Below are 21254 nucleotides of genomic sequence, written 5' to 3' on the forward strand. Positions count from 1 at the left end.
AATCCGATGTGTGCAGACCAGAGCAGAGCAAGAGGCCTTGTTCCCTGGCCCAGCAGTTCCTTCGAGATAAGTATTAGTTGTTTAGCGGTAGGAGTAAGTTTAATCCTTTATCGTGTGCATGGGTAGTTATTATAATTGTATTATAATAAACTCTAGTTGTTTGGACTTACTAATTGGTGTACGGTTTTATTGCTTTGAACTTCACCTTGAAGCTTGTGGCGGTGTCTTAACGGTACCTGGCGACTCCAGAGCTTAGAACAAGAAACAGAGACAAAGTGAGTGTTAAGCACACTCACCCAAAACGAGCAACACACTGCAATGAAATTACTGTGAAAATCCCCTAGTCGCTACCTCCGGTACACAGACAGAGGAAAAATTCAGAATGTCCAATTCACCTAATAGCACATCTTTCGGGACTTGTGGGTGGAAACCGGAGCGCCCAGAGGAAACCCACTCAGACACGGGGAGATAGTGCAGATTCCGTACAGTGTCCCAAGTTCAGAATCGAACCTCGGACACTGGTGCTGTGAAGCAACAGTGCTAACCACTGTGCGACCGTCCCGCCCAAGCCCAAATGTATTCGGAACTGGGACGGATATAGAACATAGAACAGAGAACAGTGCAGCACAGAACAGGCCACTCGGCCCTCGACGCTACGCCGAGCAATGATCACCCTACTCAAACCCACGCATCCACCCCACACCCACAACCCAACAACCCCCCCCAACCTTACCCTTTAGGACACTACGGGCAATTTAGCATGGCCAATCCACCTAACCCGCACATCTTTGGACTGTGGGAGGAAACCGGAGCACCCGGAGGAAACCCACGCACACACGGGGAGGACGTGCAGACTCCGCACAGACAGTGACCCAGCCGGGAATATAGTGAAGGTGACACAAGAAAATATATTGTAAGCAGAAAAAATACAATTTCTTTCATATATTTACATTTTGAAGTGCAGCAAGAGTTACATTCCTTTCCCAGTACGAGCATTATAGGTTGCATGGTCGCACATCAGGTAAAGGCACACTTTCACATTTAACATGACCAGTAATACTAATAGGAATAAAACGGGAAGTAAAAACATTAATGGTAAGCGACGCAGCAGGTTGTTACATGAAGATATGGGTTCAACGACAAGGAAAATTAGGGGAAAAGTTAAGAGGAAATATAACTTAGGAGAGGTTACTGATTGAGGTGTTAAGATTCAAAACAGAGGTATAAAAGCCAACATTGGTGTACTTTACCCGAATGCTCGTAGTATTCGGAATAAGGTAAATGAGTTGATGGCGCAAATCATCGTGAATGACTGTGGTTTAGTGGCCATTACTGAAATATGGTTAAAGGATGGTCATGACTGGGAGTTAAATATACAAGGGTATCAAACTATTCGGAAGGATAGAGTGGATGGTAAGGGAGGTGGTGTAGCTCTGTTATATAAGGATGACATCTGTGCAATAGTAAGGGATGACATCGGTGCTATGGAGGATGTGGTTGAATCCATTTGGGTGGAAATCAGGAATAGTAAGGCGAAAAAGTCACTGATAGGAGTAGTTTATAGGACACCAAATAGTAACATTATGGTGGGGCAGGCAATAAACAAGGGAATAACTGATGCATGTAGAAATGGTACAGCAGTTATCATGGCTGATTGGTTTAACCAGGTCGGTCAAGGAAGCCTTGCGGAGGAGTTTATAGAATGTATCTGCGATAGTTTCCTAGAACAGTATGTAGTGGAACCTACGAGGGAACAAGCGGTCCTAGATCTGGTCCCTTGTAATGAGACAGGATTGATTAATGATCTCATAGTTAGGGATCCTCTCGGAAGGAGCGATCACAATATGGTAGAATTTAAAATACAGATGGAGGGTGAGAAGGTATAATCAAACACTCGTGTGTTGTGCTTAAACAAAGGAGATTACAATGGGATGAGAAAATAGCGAGCTAAGGCAGACTGGGAGCAACGACTTTATGGTGAAACAATTGAGGGAGTGTGGAGAACATTCCAAGCGATTTTTCACAGTGCTCAGGAAAGGTTTATACCAACAAAAAGGAAGGACGGTAGAAAGAGGGAAAACAGACCGTGGATATCTAAGGAAATAAGGGAGAGCATCAAATTGAAGGAAAAAGCATTAAAAGTGGCAAAGATTAGTGGGAGACTAGAGGACCGGGAAAACTTTAGTGGACAACTGAAAGCTACCAATAAAGCTATAAAGAAGAGTAAGATAGATTATGAGAGTAAACTTGCTCAGAATATAAAAACAGATAGTAAAGGATTCTCCAAATGAAATGAAAAAAATTGAAAATCGCTTATTGTCACGAGTAGGCTTCAATGAAGTTATTCTGAAAAGCCCCTAGCCGCCACATTCCGGCGCCTGTCCGGGGAGGCTGGTACGGGATATTTATATAAATATATACATATATAAATATATATATTTTTTTTTAAATATATATATATATATATAAAACAAAAAAGAGGGGCTAAGATAAATATTGGCTCTTTAGAGGATGAGAAGGGAGATTTAATAATGGGAGATGAGAAAATGGCTGTGGAACTGTTTTTGGGTCGGCCTTCACAGTGGAAGACACAAATAACATGTCAGTGACTGATAGAAATATGTCTATGACAGGTGAGGACCTTGGAATGATTGTTATCACTAAGGAGGTAGTGATGGGCAAGCTAATGGGGCTAAACGTAGACAAGTCTCCTGGCCCTCATGGAATGCACCCCACAATGGTAAAAGAGATGGCTAGGGAAATTGCAAATGCATTAGTGATAATTTACCAAAATTCACTAAACTCGGGGGTGGTATCGGCGGATTGGAAATCAGCAAACGTGAGACCACTGTTTTAAAAAGGAGCTAGGCAGAAAGCGAGTAATTATAGGGCAGTGAGCTTAACATCGGTAGTAGGGAAGATGCTGGAATCTGTCATCAAGGAAGAAATAGCGAGGCACCTGGATGCACATTGTCCCATTGGGCACACGCAGCATGGATTCATAAAGGGCAGGTCGTGCCGAGCTAATTAAGTAGAATTTTTGAGGATGTTACCAGAGCGGTAGATAATGGGGAGCCAATGGATGTGGTATATCTGGATTTCCGGAAAGCATTTGACAAGGTGGCACACAAAAGGTTGCTGTATAAGATAAAGATGCATGTCATTAAAGGTAAAGTAGTAGCATGGATAGAGGATTGGTCAGTTAATAGCAAGCAAAGAGGTGATTAATGAGTGTTTCTCTGGTTGGCAAACAGTAGCTCGTGGTGTCTTTCAGGCATTAGTGTTTGGCCCACAATTGTTCACAATTTGAACAGATGATTTGGAGTTGGGGCTCAAGGGCAATGTGTTTCAGTTTGCAGATGACACTAAGATGAGTGGTAAAGCAAAAGCTGCAGAGGCTACCGAAAGTCTGCAGAGGGATTTCGATAGGTTAAGTGAATGGGGTCGGGTCTGGCAGATGGAATACAATGTTGACAAATGTGAGGTTATCCATTTTGGTAGGAATAACAGCAAAAGGGATTATTATTTAAATGATAAAATATTAAAACATGCTGCTGAGCAGAGAGACGTAGGTGTGCTGGTGCATATGTCGCAAAAAGTTGGTTTGCAGGTGCAACAGGTGATTAAGAAGGCGAATGGAATGTTTTCCTTCATTGCGAGAGGGATGGAGTTCAAGACTAGGGCAGTTGTGTTGCAATTGTATGAGTTTTAGTGAGGCCACACCTGGAGTATTGTGTTCAGTTTTGTGCTCCTTACCTGAGAAAGGACGTATTGGCGCTGGAGGGTGTGCAGAGGAGATTCATGAGGTTAATCCCAGAGCTGAAGGGGTTGGATTACGAGGAGAGGTTGAGTAGACTGGGACTGCACTCGTTTGAATTTAGAAGGACGAGGGGGGATCTTATAGAAACAAATAAAATTATGAAGGGAATAGATAGGATAGATGTGGGCAGGTTGTTTCCACTGGCGGGTGAAAGCAGAACTAGGGCGCATAGCCTCAAAATAAGGGGAAGTAGATTTAGTACTGGGTTTAGGAGGAACTTTTTCACCCAAAGGTTTGTGAATCTATGCAATTCCTTGCCCAATGAAGCAGTTGAGGCTCCTTCATTAAAAGTTTTTAAGATAAAGATGGATAGTTTTTTGAAGAATGAAGGGATTAAGGGTTATGGTGTTCGGGCACAAAAGTGGATCTGAGTCCACGAAAAAATCAGCCATGATCTCATTGAATGGAGCAGGCTCGAGGGGCCATATGGCATACTCCTGCTCCTAGTTCTTATGTTCTTATGTACTGAAACCCACTCCAGAAGCACACGACAGATCACGTGATAATTAATCGCAAAGCCTGCTGGGTTTCTATTCTTTATTCTCCTTTTGAGTAATCCGCTTGCAAACTGAATATTAGAAAGTTAGTTTAGCCTTCGTGCTGGAATGGATTGTGTAACATAATATTTGACACAAGAACAGTACACAGTCAGGAAGAAGTCACAAGGGGAGTACTCAGGATTGACTCCAGAAGTTATGAACTCTCATACGAGCAGATCACATATTGGGTGGAATAATTAGCATCTCAATTGGCCTCCATCAACTAATGAAAAAATATTCTTCCATATTGAACAAAACTTGGAAGAAACACAAAGGAAACGGAAGTTCAATGCCAATCAAAAAGCCTGATTCCATACCAACTCTATTGGTTGAGTTGACCGAGGCTTGTTGCGCATACCTGCTGCAGCAAAGTGCTGAAAGAGCACGGGAGACGGTGTGCGTTACTCTCCCTGACAAAGACCCACCTTTCCACGATATTAATTTTGGGACTGGCCAGCACACAACCTTTTTTCCATGTGCCGACCAGTCTTTACACTGAGAATAGCATCCATCGTGTTGTGGAATTGCCACCGTGTTAAATCCGCCAGGTCGTAAGTACATTTTGCACCAATAACTGGGCTATGGACAGGCCATCAGCATCAGAACAATTGTCACCACAAACTAAATATCACAGGGGTGCGGGATGTTTAGGCATAACACTGTCTCTATTGTCACCATCGCGTGAGAGGGTCAACGACTCAATGAGGAATATGGAAAAACAGGAAAGCTGCAGCATCAATAATTGGAAAGGACGAGAAAGCTATCCAAGTTGTACCACCGAGAAGGATGCAGAACAAATTCAATCTGTCCATTTGGCACCCAATCCGTCTAATTTGAATCCTCAGTAAGTTGAACAATGGTGTCACAAACAGCTCAATCAGACAGGACATCATCACTAAGAAACTGCTCATAAATGCTCAGATTATGGTACACCAGAAACCTTCACCCCCATGCTCTATTACAACTTTGGTCAGAACATAGACAAACGAACTAAATGCCCGATGTGAGAGGGGCATTTACATATTATTGACGAATCGTGGCACCAAGGAGCATTCGTAAAATTAAAGTTGATAATGATCAGGCGAAGGTTCTCTATTCACTGAAGTCATACCTCGCAAAACAGAAGCTGGCGGTGGTGGGTGGAAACCAAGTTGTCAACACGGTACATCGTGCTCGGAGTTTGTCGGGAGATTGTCATCGACTTCAGTAAGGCCTTTGACAAGGTCCCTCATTGTAAACTGATACAAAAGGTGAAGTCACACGGTACCGGGGTGAGCTGGCAAGGAGGGTACAGAACTGGCTAGGTCACAGAAGGCAGAGAGTAGCAATGGGAGGGTGCATTTCTAATCGGAGGGTTGTGACTAGTGGTGTTCCGCAGGGGCCAGTGCTTGGACCTTTGCTGTTCGTAGTATATATAAATAGTTTGGAGGAAAATGTAACTGGTCTGATTAGTAAGTTTGCAGACGACACAAAGGTTGGTGGAATTGCCGATAGCGATGAGGACTGTCAGAGTTATACAGCAGGATTTAGATCGTTTGGAAAGTTGGGCGGAAAGATAGCAGATGGAGTTTAATCCGGACAAATGTCAGGTAATGCATTTTGGAATATCTAATACAGGTAGAGAATATGCAGTGAATGGTAGAACCCTCGAGAGTATTGAAAGTCCGAGAGATCTAGGTGTACAGGTCCACAGGTCACTGTAAGGTGCAACACAGATGGAGAAGGTAGCCAATAAGGCATGTGGCATGCTTTCCTTCATTGGCCTGGGCGTTGAGTATAAGAATTGGCAAGTCATCACAGTGGGAAGCACGGTAGCATGGTGGTTAGCATAAATGCTTCACAGCTCCAGGGTCCCAGGTTCGATTCCCGGCTGGGTCACTGTCTGTGCGGAGTCTGCACGTCCTCCCCGTGTGTGCGTGGGTTTCCTCCGGGTGCTCCGGTTTCCTCCCACAGTCCAAAGATGTGCGGGTTAGGTGGATTGGCCATGCTAAATTGCCCTAGTGTCCTAAAAAGTAAGGTTAAGGGGGGGGGGGGGTTGTTGGGTTACGGGTATAGGGTGGATACGTGGGTTTGAGTAGTGTGATCATTGCTCGGCACAACATCGAGGGCCAAAGGGCCTGTTCTGTGCTGTACTGTTCTATGTTCTATGTTCATGTTGCAGCTGTATAGAACCTCAGTTAGGCCACACTTGGAGTATAGTGTTCAATTCTGGTCCCAACACTACCAGAAGGATGTGGAGGCTTTAGAGAAGGTGCAGAAGAGATTGACCAATATGTTGCCTGGTATGGAGGACATTAGCTATGAGGGGCGCTTGAATAAACTCAATTTGTTCTCACTGGGACGACGGATGTTGAGGGCGACCTGATAGAGGTCTACAAAAGTATGAGGGGCATAGACAGTTTGGATTCTCACAGGCTTTTCCCCAGGGTAGAGGGGTCAATTACTCGGGGGCATAGGTTTAAGGTGCGAGGGGCAAGGTTTAGAGTAGACGTACGAGGCACGTTTTTTACACAGAGGGTAGTGCGTGCATGTTACTCGCTGCTGGAGGAGGTGGTGGAAGTAGGGACGATAGTGACATTTAAGGGACATCTGGACAAATACATGAATAGGATGGGAATAGAGGGATACGGACCCAGAAAGTGTAGAAGATTTTAGTTTAGACTGGCAGCATGGCCGTGCCAACTTGGAGGGCCGAAGGGATTGTTCCTGTGCTATACTTTTCTTTGTTCTTAGTTCTTTGTTTGACCCAATTGTGTTAATTTGCCTTGTCAATAATCTAATTTATATAATCCGTTCAGTCGTAGGGACGTTCGCTAATCATCACGCAATTTTCAGCATCAAGCACGAATCCTCAGATGCAGAAGCAATCTCGGCCTCCATGCAGAAAAAGATAGGTAACATTCAGCCTTCGCTCGATAAAGGGGAAACAGCATTCAATTAATAGTGTCAATCATTGGCCATTCTATCAAGACAAAATCTAAACATCTCCACTTAATATTAAAAGAATTTACCACCGCTGACTCCGAGACAAGCAACATTGTTGTGGGAGCACAATACATAATCAACATAACTGAAGCATCATTATGTGCAATGCATCTACAATAGCAGGCCAGAGGCAGTATATGATATTGGAGTGGCGGACCTCCTGATTCCCCAAAGTCTGTCCACCACTTTCAATTAAAATTTAAGAATTTGATTAAGTGCTCTCCACTTGACTGGAATTGAGTAGTTCAAACAACAGGCTTATGATTAGGCCGGAAGAAGCACACGTTGTGCAACTAATACCGTTCCTTGCATTTGTAAAACATTAGAAACCATCTAGGATAAAGGTAAATCTGGCTGATCTGGTTTATTTGTGATTAGGTTAATGGTTTGTACTCTTTATGCCTGGTTCTAAACTATTTTTCAATTCACGTTGTTAATTTATCATGGCTATCATGGATTTAGTTCCATGACTAGTCTTCCCGACAGGACCGATCATCCTACAATCTACATACTGAAGTCCCAATAGACCACATCTAATTCACTGTCCTCATGCGTACTCTTTGTTACGTATGCAAAACATCCGTTATATTGGTCAAATGCTATATTCCCTGACGATACTTTGGTTCACCTGCGCCTTTCTGAAGGAAAATGTATCACGTCTCTTTATTTTTTCCCTTTCCAATATTTTCCCACAACTGAGTTTTTTGGCTGTCTTGTGGTTACTCAGTCTATCCGTTTCGCCCCTATTTAAACAACCGTAAAAGTAAGCTGTGCTTTTACCCTTTGCTGCATTGCTGGATATCACAAAGTAAAAGAAACTGATGGTCATGACTTCCCTTCTTTACTTCACAGCCAAACATTAATTTCCATAGAATCCATAGAAGCCCTACAGTGCAGATGGAGGCCATTCGGCCCATTGAGTCTCCCATGAGCCTCTGAAAGAGCGCCCTACCTGGACCCACTCCCCGTAACCAAGGAACGCCACATAATATTTGGAATTTAAAGGACAAGTTAACACGGCCAATCCACCTAACCTAAACAGTTTTTGACTGCGGGGGAAACCGGCGCCCCGGAGATAACCCACGCAGACATGGGAAGAATGTGTAAACTCAAAGAAAACAGTCAGCCAAGGTGGTAAACTGGCGCTTTGAGGCAGTAGTGCTAAATAGTGTGCCACCATGTCACCAGATGGCAGGGCGGGGCCATGAGCTGTATCCACTTTCAAACGGATTAAACTGATTATGTTTTTCCCTCTCATTATGTGAATTGTGTGATATGCCTACATCAAGGGGAAAGCAGTTGTTTAAGAAGGTGACATTTTACCATTTCTCAAGGACAAGTATCACCAGAGAAAGAATTCCGACCTTGACAACTATTTCCACATCAGATGATTGAAAATATATGAAAACGGAGGCAGTATCTGACGTAATATGAACAGTGGCATCATAGTGTGTGAGGCGTTGCCAGTCTCGTGTATTTTAAACGAGCCATCTTTCACAGCCACCTGGTTACCAATGATTGTCGTTTCTCTTCTTATGAAATTCTTGATTTTCGTCCAGTTGTTGATGCTAATGTATTAATACACGTCTATGGAATTTTAATAACACGAAATTAAATATTGCTGAATAGGTGATGAAGAAAATCTACTGTTGTGAATTTAGCTTGCATTATTTAGAAATAATATGCTCTTTATGAATATGCTCACAGAAACAAATACATGCATTACCATATATTTAGGTACAGCCAGTAACCACGGCAAAAGTAGATGTCAAATCCCACACTAAATCAATCATTCGAATTAAACTAATGTGTGCAATACCCACAGTTGCAAGTAATTCGTAAGTTACTATCTTCAACACAACAAATATTCCCAAGACGTCGTTCAGATTGCAGTGCAATATGGTTTATCTTTAGTTCTTTTTCTATACTTAAATTCACCTTTGAGATAATGGTAAAATATATGTAAACGTTCAGCACATTATAACCCACAAAATATTAAAGAAACCAGAAAATGTATGCAGCTGCTAATGGCTGGAGGCAAGACTAAGAATATTATTTCAACAAAAAAGGATTGCATCCTCCCAAACACTTAACACTTTGTATCTTAATTTATAAAGAGACATTCGTCTCCTTTTATCCGTCTAACTATTTAATGCATGCATAAAATAGATGTAAAAATAAAGGGGTCTGGCCTGAGAATATTGTAACCAGAGACAGTGTCCTCTGCAGTCAAGACAGATAAAAGACCATTTATAATATAAGCAGTGATATCTTTTGGTGTAGCAACAAAAAATATTGAACTGGCATCTATGAAAGGACTCGTGGAACTGAAGCACTGAGATGGTCTCATATAATATATACCGCAGCCTTCGATGGTGCAGAAGTAACGGAGGCAAGATCGATTGTGATATAAACGGGGAGGTGGTACAGTGCAATTTAAGCAAGTACATGTTTTAGTTGAGGACCTGGGTTCGAATCCCCGCCCTGTGAGGAGTTTGCACATTCTCCCCGTGTCTGCGTGGGTTTCGCCCCCACAACCCAAAGATGTGCAGGGTAGGTGGGTAGGCCACGTTAAATTGCCCCTTAATTGGAAAGAATAATTGGGTACACTAAATTTATTTTTTAAAAGTATATGTTTTGGTGCAGTAATGACTGAAAAATGGCGGAGTTTATAATGTAGCTGGGCCCAGAACTAATTGTCCTCATATCCGGAGCGTCAAATTCAGCATGGCATACGTGGAGACCTGGCCAGGTTATTGTCCATCAACACCCTCAACAACTTAAACACTTATTTCAAAATATATCTTAATTCAATCTGCTGCAGGGAAAATGCGCAGCTTCTCTCATTCATCCAATAATGCACGGTCCTCATTATATCGTGTAATATCCATTGACAGCTGCTTCAATACCCGAAGTTCTATTGTGTAGAAGGACAAGCACAGCAGGTCAATGACTGCACCACCCTCTGCACTCCAAGTCACACACAGTATCCTGGTTTGCAAATTTGTTGTATTTTCTTCGTTGTTGATGAGTCAAAATGAAGATGCTCCCTTTCTTATAACACTGTTTACTTTGCGCTTCATGATTACAGTATTCCAATGTGTCTCGTCAACATTACTGGGGCTGGTTTAGCTCACTCAGCTAAATCGCTGGCTTTTAAAGCAGGCCAGCAGCACGGTTCGGTTCCCGTACCAGCCTCCCCGGACAGGCGCCGGAATGTGGCGACTAGGGGCTTTTCACAGTAACTTCATTGAAGCCTACTCGTGACAATAAGTGATTTTCATTTTCATTTCATTTCATCTTCACCACGAATGTGTAACACGTTTTGACGTTCTCAAAAACTTCCAAATCTGTTATTAAGTAAAACTATTGATTAATGACGAAGGGCCTACCTAGAGTGATATAAACATCCGCATGATGCAGTGTCTGCTCCAGCTCATGCAAGTACACTATCATTGCCACCTGCTGGCAAAAGATTCTCCTTGTTAATAGTTTAAAATGTCGCCATCGCCTGCTGTTTCTCATATTAATATCCCTAAAAACAAAGGAGATCACATACCAGATGTACCATAATGTTCCAAAAGGCCCAAAAGTATAACAATCGCAAATTTAAGTGCATAGACAGACAGAACAGTACAGGCCCTTCGGCCCTCGATGTTGTGCTGAGCAATGATCACCCTACTTAAACCCACGTAACCCGTATACCCGTAACCCAACCATCGCCCCATTAGCCTTACACTACGGGCAATCTAGCATGGCCAATCCACCTAACCCGCACATCTTTCGACTGTGGGAGGAAACCGGAGCACCCGGAGGAAACCCACGCACACACGGGGAGAACGTGCAGACTCCACACAGACAGTGACCCAGCCGGGAATCGAATCTGGGACCCTGGAGCTGTGAAGCATTGATGCTAACCACCATGCTACCGTGAGGCCTAGATAGATAGATTAGATAGATAGATAGATAGATAGATAGATAGATAGATAGATAGATAGATAGATAGATAGATAGATAGATAGATAGATAGATAGATAGATAGATAGATAGATAGATAGATAGATAGATAGATAGATAGATAGATAGATAGATAGATAGATAGATAGATAGATAGATAGATAGATAGATAGATAGATAGATAGATAGATAGATAGATAGATAGATAGATAGATAGATAGATAGATAGATAGATAGATAGATAGATAGATAGATAGATAGATAGATAGATAGATAGATAGATAGATAGATAGATAGATAGATAGATAGATAGATAGATAGATAGATAGATAGATAGATAGATAGATAGATAGATAGATAGATAGATAGATAGATAGATAGATAGATAGATAGATAGATAGATAGATAGATAGATAGATAGATAGATAGATAGATAGATAGATAGATAGATAGATAGATAGATAGATAGATAGATAGATAGATAGATAGATAGATAGATAGATAGATAGATAGATAGATAGATAGATAGATAGATAGATAGATAGATAGATAGATATAGATAGATAGATAGATAGATAGATAGATAGATAGATAGATAGATAGATAGATAGATAGATAGATAGATAGATAGATAGATAGATAGATAGATAGATAGATAGATAGATAGATAGATAGATAGATAGATAGATAGATAGATAGATAGATAGATAGATAGATAGATAGATAGATAGATAGATAGATAGATAGATAGATAGATAGATAGATAGATAGATAGATAGATAGATAGATAGATAGATAGATAGATAGATAGATAGATAGATAGATAGATAGATAGATAGATAGATAGATAGATAGATAGATAGATAGATAGAAAGAAAGAAAGAAAGAAAGAAAGAAAGAAAGAAAGAAAGAAAGAAAGAAAGAAAGAAAGAAAGAAAGAAAGAAAGAAAGAAAGAAAGAAAGAAAGAAAGAAAGAAAGAAAGAAAGAAAGAAAGAAAGAAAGAAAGAAAGAAAGAAAGAAAGAAAGAAAGAAAGAAAGAAAGAAAGAAAGAAAGAAAGAAAGAAAGAAAGAAAGAAAGAAAGAAAGAAAGAAAGAAAGAAAGAAAGAAAGAAAGAAAGAAAGAAAGAAAGAAAGAAGAAAGAAAGAAAGAAAGAAAAAAGAAAGAAAGAAAGAAAGAAAGAAAGAAAGAAAGAAAGAAAGAAAGAAAGAAAGAAAGAAAGAAAGAAAGAAAGAAAGAAAGAAAGAAAGAAAGAAAGAAAGAAAGAAAGAAAGAAAGAAAGAAAGACTGGAGGGGCAGATGGCCTCATTCCTGCTCCTCGTTCTTATAGTCTTATGTTCTTATGAATTTGGCATGTTTGAACCAAGAAAAAATACAAAAGTGGTTCAAATCATGTTCATGTGTCTCTGTTGGCTTTATTTTTAGTGGTAAATTTTGATCAGAGCAGTGTTCATCTTCATAGTGAGTTCCAACTGAGTCTGAAAATAATGGTGTGTATAGGGCCATGTTCATATTCACGATATCATGGTTTCAGTCATTACAGCCCTATAAGTAACACTAGGTTGTCTGTCAGGCTAACATAATACATTTTTTCACTGTTCTTATTATACTCGACGTTTACGCAGGTAACACATGTGCGTCTGTGTGTGTGAGAGAGAGTACTTGTGTGTGAGATAGTCTGTGTGAGTCTTTGTGAGTGTGTCTGTTACCTGTGTGTGAGAAAGAGAGTATGTGAAAGTGCATGTGTATGTGTGCGTGTGAGAGCGAGAGTTTGTGTGCGAGGTAGGCTCAGTGTGACTATGAGCGTGTGTGTTCAGCTAACACAAATCATTCTTAATAATTCTATGTGAATTGAATAATGAAAAATGATTGTCCTTTTCAATTATGGTTCAAACTTTGATTTCCTTTTATTCAACGTATAGCCTTCGCTCATTTCACAAAACGAATATTTGCTGATATTCAATCAATGTTCTCCTCTTGTTATGAAATCATTGTACCACAGATCATTCAATAATCAGGAGAGGTTTGTCAGTCCTCAAAATTCAGTTAGAAAATTGATTACTCAAATTTTGGATAATGAACAAATTGATCCCCTCCACCTTCAGATGCTTCATCAGTGACCTTTCTTCCAACATAAGTTGGTGTGGGCATGGGCAGGTTCGCTAATGATTGCACAATATTCAGCACCATTCGTGACTCCTTAGACACTGAAGTAGTCCAAATGCAGCAATACCTAGAAAATATCCAATCGTGGGATGACAAGTGAAGGTAACATTAGCGCCACAGAAATGGAAGTCAATTACCATCTCCAATAAGGAAGAATCAACCCATCGCCCGTTGACATTAGATGGAATTACCGTCTCTAAAACCCACATTATCAACATCGTGTGGGTTGCAAGTGACCACAGACTGAACTGGAAGAGCAATAGAAATCATGTGGCTACAAGAGCAGGTCAGAGACGAGGAATCCTGCTGCGCATAACTCACCTCCTGACACCCCAAAGCCAGTCCACCACCCACAAGGCACAGATCAGGATAGTGATTAAATGCTCCCCACTTGCGTGGATGAGCGGAATCCCAAAAACATTCAAGAAGATAGGCAACATCGAGGGCAAAGAAACCAACTTGAATGAAATCCATTGCACAAGTTTCCACTCCCTCCACCACCAACACACAGTAGTAGCGGTGTGTGTACCATCTACAGGATGCACTGCAGGAACTCACCAATGCTTACAAACCCACGAGCACTAGAATTGTGAAGGAGAAGGGCGGCACGGTAACCAATGATTAGCACTTTGCTTCACAGCTCCGGGGTCCCAGGTTCGATTCCCAGCTTGGATCACTGTCTGTGTGAACTCTAACACCACTAACTGGAAGACATCCCTATCCAAGACATTTACCATCCTGATTTAAAAATTTATCACCGTCCCTTCATTTGGGCAGCATGGTAGCATGGTGGTTAGCATAAATGCTTCACAGCTCCAGGGTCCCAGGTTCGATTCCCGGCTGGGTAACTGTCTGTGTGGAGTCTGCACGTCCTCCCCGTGTGTGCGTGGGTTTCCTCCGGGTGCTCTGGTTTCCTCCCGCAGTCCAAAGATGTGCGGGTTAGGTGGATTGGCCATGCTAAATTGCCCGTAGTGTCCTAAAAAGGTAAGGTTAAGGGGGTGGTTGTTGGGTTATGGGTATAGGGTGGATATGTGGGTTTGAGTAGGGTGATCATTGCTCGGCACAACATCGAGGGCCGAAGGGCCTGTACTGTTCTATGTTCACTGTCGCTGTATCAAAATCCTGAATTTCGCTGCCTCATGGCACAGTAGGTGTACCTGTACCTCTGCGATTGCACCTGTCCACCATCGCCTTCTCAAGGGCAATTAGAAATGGGCAACAAATTGTGGTCTAGCCATCGAAGCCCACATCCTTATCAATGAATTTTTAAAAAGACATTGCCCTTCGTGGATTATTTTTAATTAACCATCAAAGCATCCCGGGAACCTGTCAATATCTACATCGGCCACTGGATGATTTTTCCGCGTTGCATTAGAAGTGAAAATCTAACCACACCTGATCTGTAGTTAATTCCACGGATTATTTCCTTCACCTGGCAAGAAATGTAAAATTATCCGACAACAAACTGCATCTATATACTATCGTAATTTGCACAAAGTTCACTCACAAAACCATTAACATACTAAATTCGACACCAGGTGGCCATAAGTAGACACGGCCAGTTGATCATACATTTATTCTGCTACGAAACATTTAATAGGGATCGCAAAGAGCAGAGAGGGAGAGATTTTAGGGGGGAATTCCAGGCCCCAAGCACTAATGTTGCAGTGATTGGATTAACGGATCAAAAGATGCGACAATGGGAGAAAGTTAGAACTATGGGAGCATTTTAAGGCTGAAGAAGGTTAAAGGGACGAGGGGGAACGATTAGAGGAATTAGGAATATGATAATTTAATTATTGATGCATTTCTAACAGAGAGTCAAGGTGAGCTGAGGTGGCAGGTATCGTGGCTTCGAGATCAAGGATACGTCCTGCTGATTACCAGGTACCGCCCACCCTTGGGCATAGGGGTTAACACAATTGCTTCAAAGCTCCAGGGTCCAAGGTTTGATTCCCGGCTTGGGTCACTGTCTGTGCGGAGTCTGCACGTTCTCACCGTGTGTGCGTGGGTTTCCTCCTGGTGCTCCGGTTTCCTCCCACAGTCCAAAGATGTGCAGGTTAGGTGGATTGGCCATCCTAAATTTCCCTTAGTGTCCGAAATTGCCCTCAGTGTTGGGTGGGATTACTCGGTTATGGGTTATGGGGATAGGGTGGAGGCGCGGATGCTCTTGGGTAGAGTGCTCTTTCCAAGAGCCAGTGCAGACTCGATGGGCCGAATGGCCTCATTCTGCACTGTAAATTCTAAGCTTCTATGTTCAGCTGATGAATCAGTCCGCCCCCATATTGATTACCACGTGGAGGAAGTACTGAGGGATGATAGGGCGCAGCCTATGCTCCAGGTGGGGGACTTCAGTGTCGATCACCAATTGTGGCTCGGTAGGACCACCTGTCCGGGTCCTAAAAGACATATCTGCTAGACTGGAACTGCAGCAGGTGGTGAGGGTACCAACAAGAGGGAAAAACTTACTTGACCTCATCCTCACTAACCTGCCTGCTGCAGATGCATGTGCCCATGGCAGTATCGGTAGAAGTGACCACACTGTCCTTGTGGAGACAAATTTCCGTATTCACATTGAGGATACCCTACATGGTGTTGTGTGGCACTACCACTGTGTTAAATGGGATAGACATCGATCAGATCTTACAAATCGTTACTGGGTATCCATGAGGCACTGAGGAGCATCAACAGCAACAGAATTGTATTCAACCACATGTGGAACCTTTTGGCCCTGTATGTCCCCCACCTACCATTACCACCAAGCCAGGGAAGCAACCCTGGTTCAATGAAGAGTGCTGCAGGAGAACATGCCAGGAACAATATAAGGCTGCACCTACAACACAGTACTACTGGTATGCCAAAGCGTATAAGCAGCAAGTAATAGACAGATCTGGATTATCCCACAATGAACGCATCATATCTAAGCACTGTAGTCCTGCCACATCCAGTCGTGAATTGTGTTGGACAATAAACAACTCACTGGAGAAAGAGTCTCGACACATATCTCCATCCTCAATGATGGACGAACCCAGCACATATGTGCAAAAGAAAAGGGTCAGGCATTCGCAACAATCTTCAGCCAGAGGTCAGCATCACAGATGCCAGTCTTCAGCCGATACAATTCACTCCACGAAATTTCAAGAAGTGGCGCATTTCACTGCTGGATGCGGCAAAGGCTATGCTTCCTGACAACATCCCGGCAATAGTACAGACGACTTGAGCTCCATAAATTGCTGCACCGCTAGCCAAACTGCTCCCGCACAGCTACAACACTAGCAGCTGCCTGGCAATTTGGAATATTGCCCAGGTGTGTCCTGTGCACAAGAAATAGGACATATCCAATCCAGCCAATGACCACGCTATCAGTCTCCTCTCTATCATCAGCAAAGTGATAGAAAGAGTTATCAACAGTGCTACCAAGCGGCACTTACTCAGCAATAACCTGCTCGCGGGCACTCAGTCTGATTTTAGGCAGGGTCACTCAGCTGCTGACCTCATTACAGCCTTGGTTCAAACATTGACAAAAGAGCTGAATGCCAGAGGTGAGGTGAGACTGACTGCCCTTGACATCAATGCGGCATTTGACCGAATATGGCATAAGGAGCCCTAGCTAAACTGGAGTCGATGGGAATCAGGAGGAAAACTCTCTGCTCGTTGGAGTCATAATTGGCACAAAGGAAGATGGTTGTGGTGGTTGGAGTCCAACCGTCTCATCTCCAGGACATCACTGCAAGAGTTCCTCAGCGTGGTGCCCAAGGTGCAAACATCTTCAGCTGCTTCAGCAACGACCTCCCTTGCATCATAAGGTCAGAAGTTGGGGTGTTTGCGGATGACTGCAAAATGTTGAGTGCCATTCGCGACACTATAGAAAAAGAAGAAGTCCATGTCCAAATGCAACAAAACCTGGACAATGTCCAGGCTTGGGTCGACAAGTGGCATGTTACATTCGCACCACAAAGTGCCATGCAAAGACCATCTCCGACAAGAGTGGGTTCAACCTCCACTCGTTGATACTGAATGACACTACCGTCGCTGTATCCCCCACGATCAATATGCTGTGTGTTATCATTGTTTAGAAACCTAACTGGAATATCCATATTAATATTTTAGCTACCAGGGCAGATCGAAGTGTAGCAATCCTACGGCAAATAATTCATAACTCTTGAGCCCCCCCCCCCCCTCTACCACACACACACACACACACACACACACACAAAGCCTGTCCACCATCTATAAGCCAAAAGTCAGACGTTTAATGGAATACTCTCCACTTGTCTGGATGAGTGCAGCTCCAACAACACTAGATGCTCGATACCATCCAGCACAAAGCAGCCGGCTTGATTACTCCCCCTTCCACAAACCCTGGTCCAATGGCAGTGGGTTATCGTAGGTATTTTCTTACAAGGTCAGTTACAGATTTCGTTGTTCTTTCTTGCACAAACATTCAAATCCCCCAACACCGGCAAACACTGGCAGCGGTGTGTACCATCTACAAGATGCACTGCAGTATCTCACCAAAATTCCTTAGACTGCACCTTCCAAACACACGACCGCTACCATTTCGAACAAGTGCAACAGATACCTAGGAACCCCACTACCTGGAGGTTCCCATCCAAGTCATTCATCCTGATCTGGAAGTATATCTCCTTCACTGTCGTTGGGGCAACATCCTGGAGCTCCCACCCTAACAGCACAGTTAGTGGACCTACACGTCAAGGACTGCATCGGGTCAAGAAAGAAACTCACCACGAACTTCTGAAGGTGAACAAGTAATGGGCAATAAACGCTGGCCTAACCAGCCGCGCCCACATCCTGTAATTAAATGTTTCAAAATGATATTCCAATGAGACTTGTTGCAGCATTTATAACGAGCTCCAACCGTGAGCCGCACGGTAGCACAGGTGGATAGCACTGTGGCTTCACAGCGCCTGTGTCCCAGGTCCGCTGGGTCACTGTCTGTGAGGAATCTGCACGTTTTCCCCGTGTCCGTGTGGGTTTCCGCCGGATGCTCCGGTTTCCTCCCACAGTCCAAAGACTGTCCAGTCCAGGTTAGGTGGATTGGCCAGGATAAATTGCTCTTCATGACCATAAAGGTTAGGAGGGGTTAGTGGGTTCCGTGGAAGTGGGGGCGTAAGTGGGTCAGTGCAGACTCGATGGGCTGAATGGCCTCCTTCTGCACTGTATATTCTGTGTTCTATTTAAGAATGGTTGGACATAGGAAAATATGACAATATTACACTTTATGGGTGACAAAGCCGTCACCACCGTAATTCTACGCTCGTTGCAATTCAGCGGATTTCTCACCGTTTATTCGACAAATATTTTAAAACAAATGACATTCGGGACTATTTCCTCCATGTCCTTTTATATTGGTGCCATTAACCTTTCAGCGTCCATATGCATTCACTACTACAGAACATCAGTCGCAAGTTGTACTCCCTGGTCTTTCTTTGTCATACAGGCCGAGAAACAGGAATTACACCACAGGGATTGGAGTCGTTCAAGTTGGTAACTCACCATCAAGTTCTGATGGGTTACTCGCGATGGGTAATAAATGCTGGTCTAACTAGCGACGCCCACATTTCGTAAATGTATACATTTTAAAAAGGTTTGTGCCACCGCGACTGTGTGAAAGACACATCATCTGTTATTAATGCCAAGGAATTGTGATCCCGGGGATGCCTGTTACATTGGCCTAGAATTTGGGTTAGTGCTTCCAGGATATTCGCTATCAGGTAAAACTGGAAGCAATCGCCTGGGTTTCACCATCCAGATAGGCATATGTCGTTAGGCCTATTTTCGGGAGCTAATTACCATGGTATGGGCTTTCTGGTGAGTCAACTGGATCCACGATCTTAAAACTATCGGGGGGTTTGTGCATCCTCGTGTTTAAAATATTTCCTAACCTCTACAAACTACTTAAACGTTTATATTTCCTACAGTGTTGGAAAGACCAAATGATCTGAGAATCGTCTTTCTGGTTGTGAAAAGTGGTGTGTCAGGAGAGTTTGACAGTTTCAGAGGATTCGTGGTCTTGCTACTTCAGAGAGGTTATTGATTCTGGCAATCCATCGCATTTGTTTGTTCCATATTAACCAATTGGGAAGTGACTGGACTGTGTGAACCGACTGTTGCTGGGTTCATCTGTGAATGCATAGCTTCCATTGCTAATGCCTGGGCTCTAGTTGTGTTTACCATGTCTGATCAATCGGCTAGAAACAGCTTGTTGCCTTTTCTGTACAGAATCCACAGATGTTTCCGCTAAAATTCAATGTGAATTATCACCCCTCCCTGCTGTTGCGATCTTGGGTTTCGTTCACAAACTGTTGAGGAGAGATATGGATTCTGGAAATTGAATTTGGTGTCAGGCACGTGTTTAGAAAATAATGAATCGGATTATCCAAAAAGTTTGAAACTCTAATTAATGAAGGACAATTTGACTCTGTTAATTGTGGAGCTCTTTTGCAATCCTGTAGAAGGCACTGTCAGCTGTACTGGTATCAAACAGATATTAATAATACAATAAACGATGTAAGATCAGTGCTTGATCCTATTCATAATATTCAACTTGTCCGTATAACCGGGAGTCTGCCGAGTTAAAAATTCAGTCCGGATGCAGATTGGAACTCAAATTATCAACAAAGATCTGAGAAAAATTTTAATGGCAGTGCTTATATTTCAAAATGAAATCCGTTCTGTTACAGCTCCATGAAACCAGTTCTTCGTATCTTAATATCTGAAGACACAATTTATATGATTTCTCTTTCCTCGTTGAATATCGATATTTTTTAAAAAATCAAACTTCATGCTCTTAACCTCTGGACATAAATTTTATGTAATGTGTTTATATTGATCGATATTGACTAATTTTCAAGATGTTCCCATCGTTTGTGGAATAAATATTTCACAACGAATAGAATACGGAAACGCATGGATCTAATTTTTCAATAAATTAGGCTACCTGAGTTGTTTAGTCTCATCAGACAAAACGGAACAGTGTAACAGCCAACTTCTCCCAGTTAGTATAGCTCAGTGTGAAATGAAGCAACATGGTGGTACAGTGGTCAGCACAGTTGTTTCACAGCTCCAGGGTCCCAGGTTCGATTTCTGGCTTGGTTCACTGTCTGTACGGGGTCTGCCCGTTCTCCTAGTGTCTTCGTGGGTTTGCTCCAGTTTCCTCCCACAGTCCAAAGATGTGCAGGTTCGGTGGATTGGCCATGATATATTGCCCTTAGTGTCCAAAAAAGGTTGAATGGAATTATTGGGTTGCAGGGATAGTGTGGAGGCGTGGTCTTAAGTGGGGTGCTCTTTCCAAGGGCCGGTGCAGACTCGGTGGGCCGAATGGCCTCCTTCTGCACTGTAAATTCTATTATATGAAACAACAAACTTCACACAGATAAACTAAGATTGAGTGGCCCATTGATTCAGGGCGGATTACTTGAAAGCGAAGCTGCACATATAACGCTGGATTAGATCTCCTAATGCGTTATTATTCCAGAAATTACGATGTGCAGGAACACATATCTATATGTATACATACTTTTCATCCCAAAAAATTTTCCCAAAGAGATTAAGAACGGTTAGTTGTTATGTAGCGCCTGTTACGAAGTTAGGCTAATCTCAAAGTACTTTTCAGGCAATGGGGATTGTCGCTTTTGAAATATATAATCGCCATTATAGTGCACAGGAGGACAGCCGTGAATATGTGCCCAGAACGATCCAAAAAGACTGCGATGTGACAGATCATCGGATAATCTGAATTAAGGATTCTGGTTGAAGTACATGTAT

This window comes from Scyliorhinus canicula, chromosome 17 (genome assembly GCF_902713615.1).
Source record: "Scyliorhinus canicula chromosome 17, sScyCan1.1, whole genome shotgun sequence".
In the NCBI taxonomy this organism is placed as follows: Eukaryota; Metazoa; Chordata; class Chondrichthyes; order Carcharhiniformes; family Scyliorhinidae; genus Scyliorhinus; species Scyliorhinus canicula.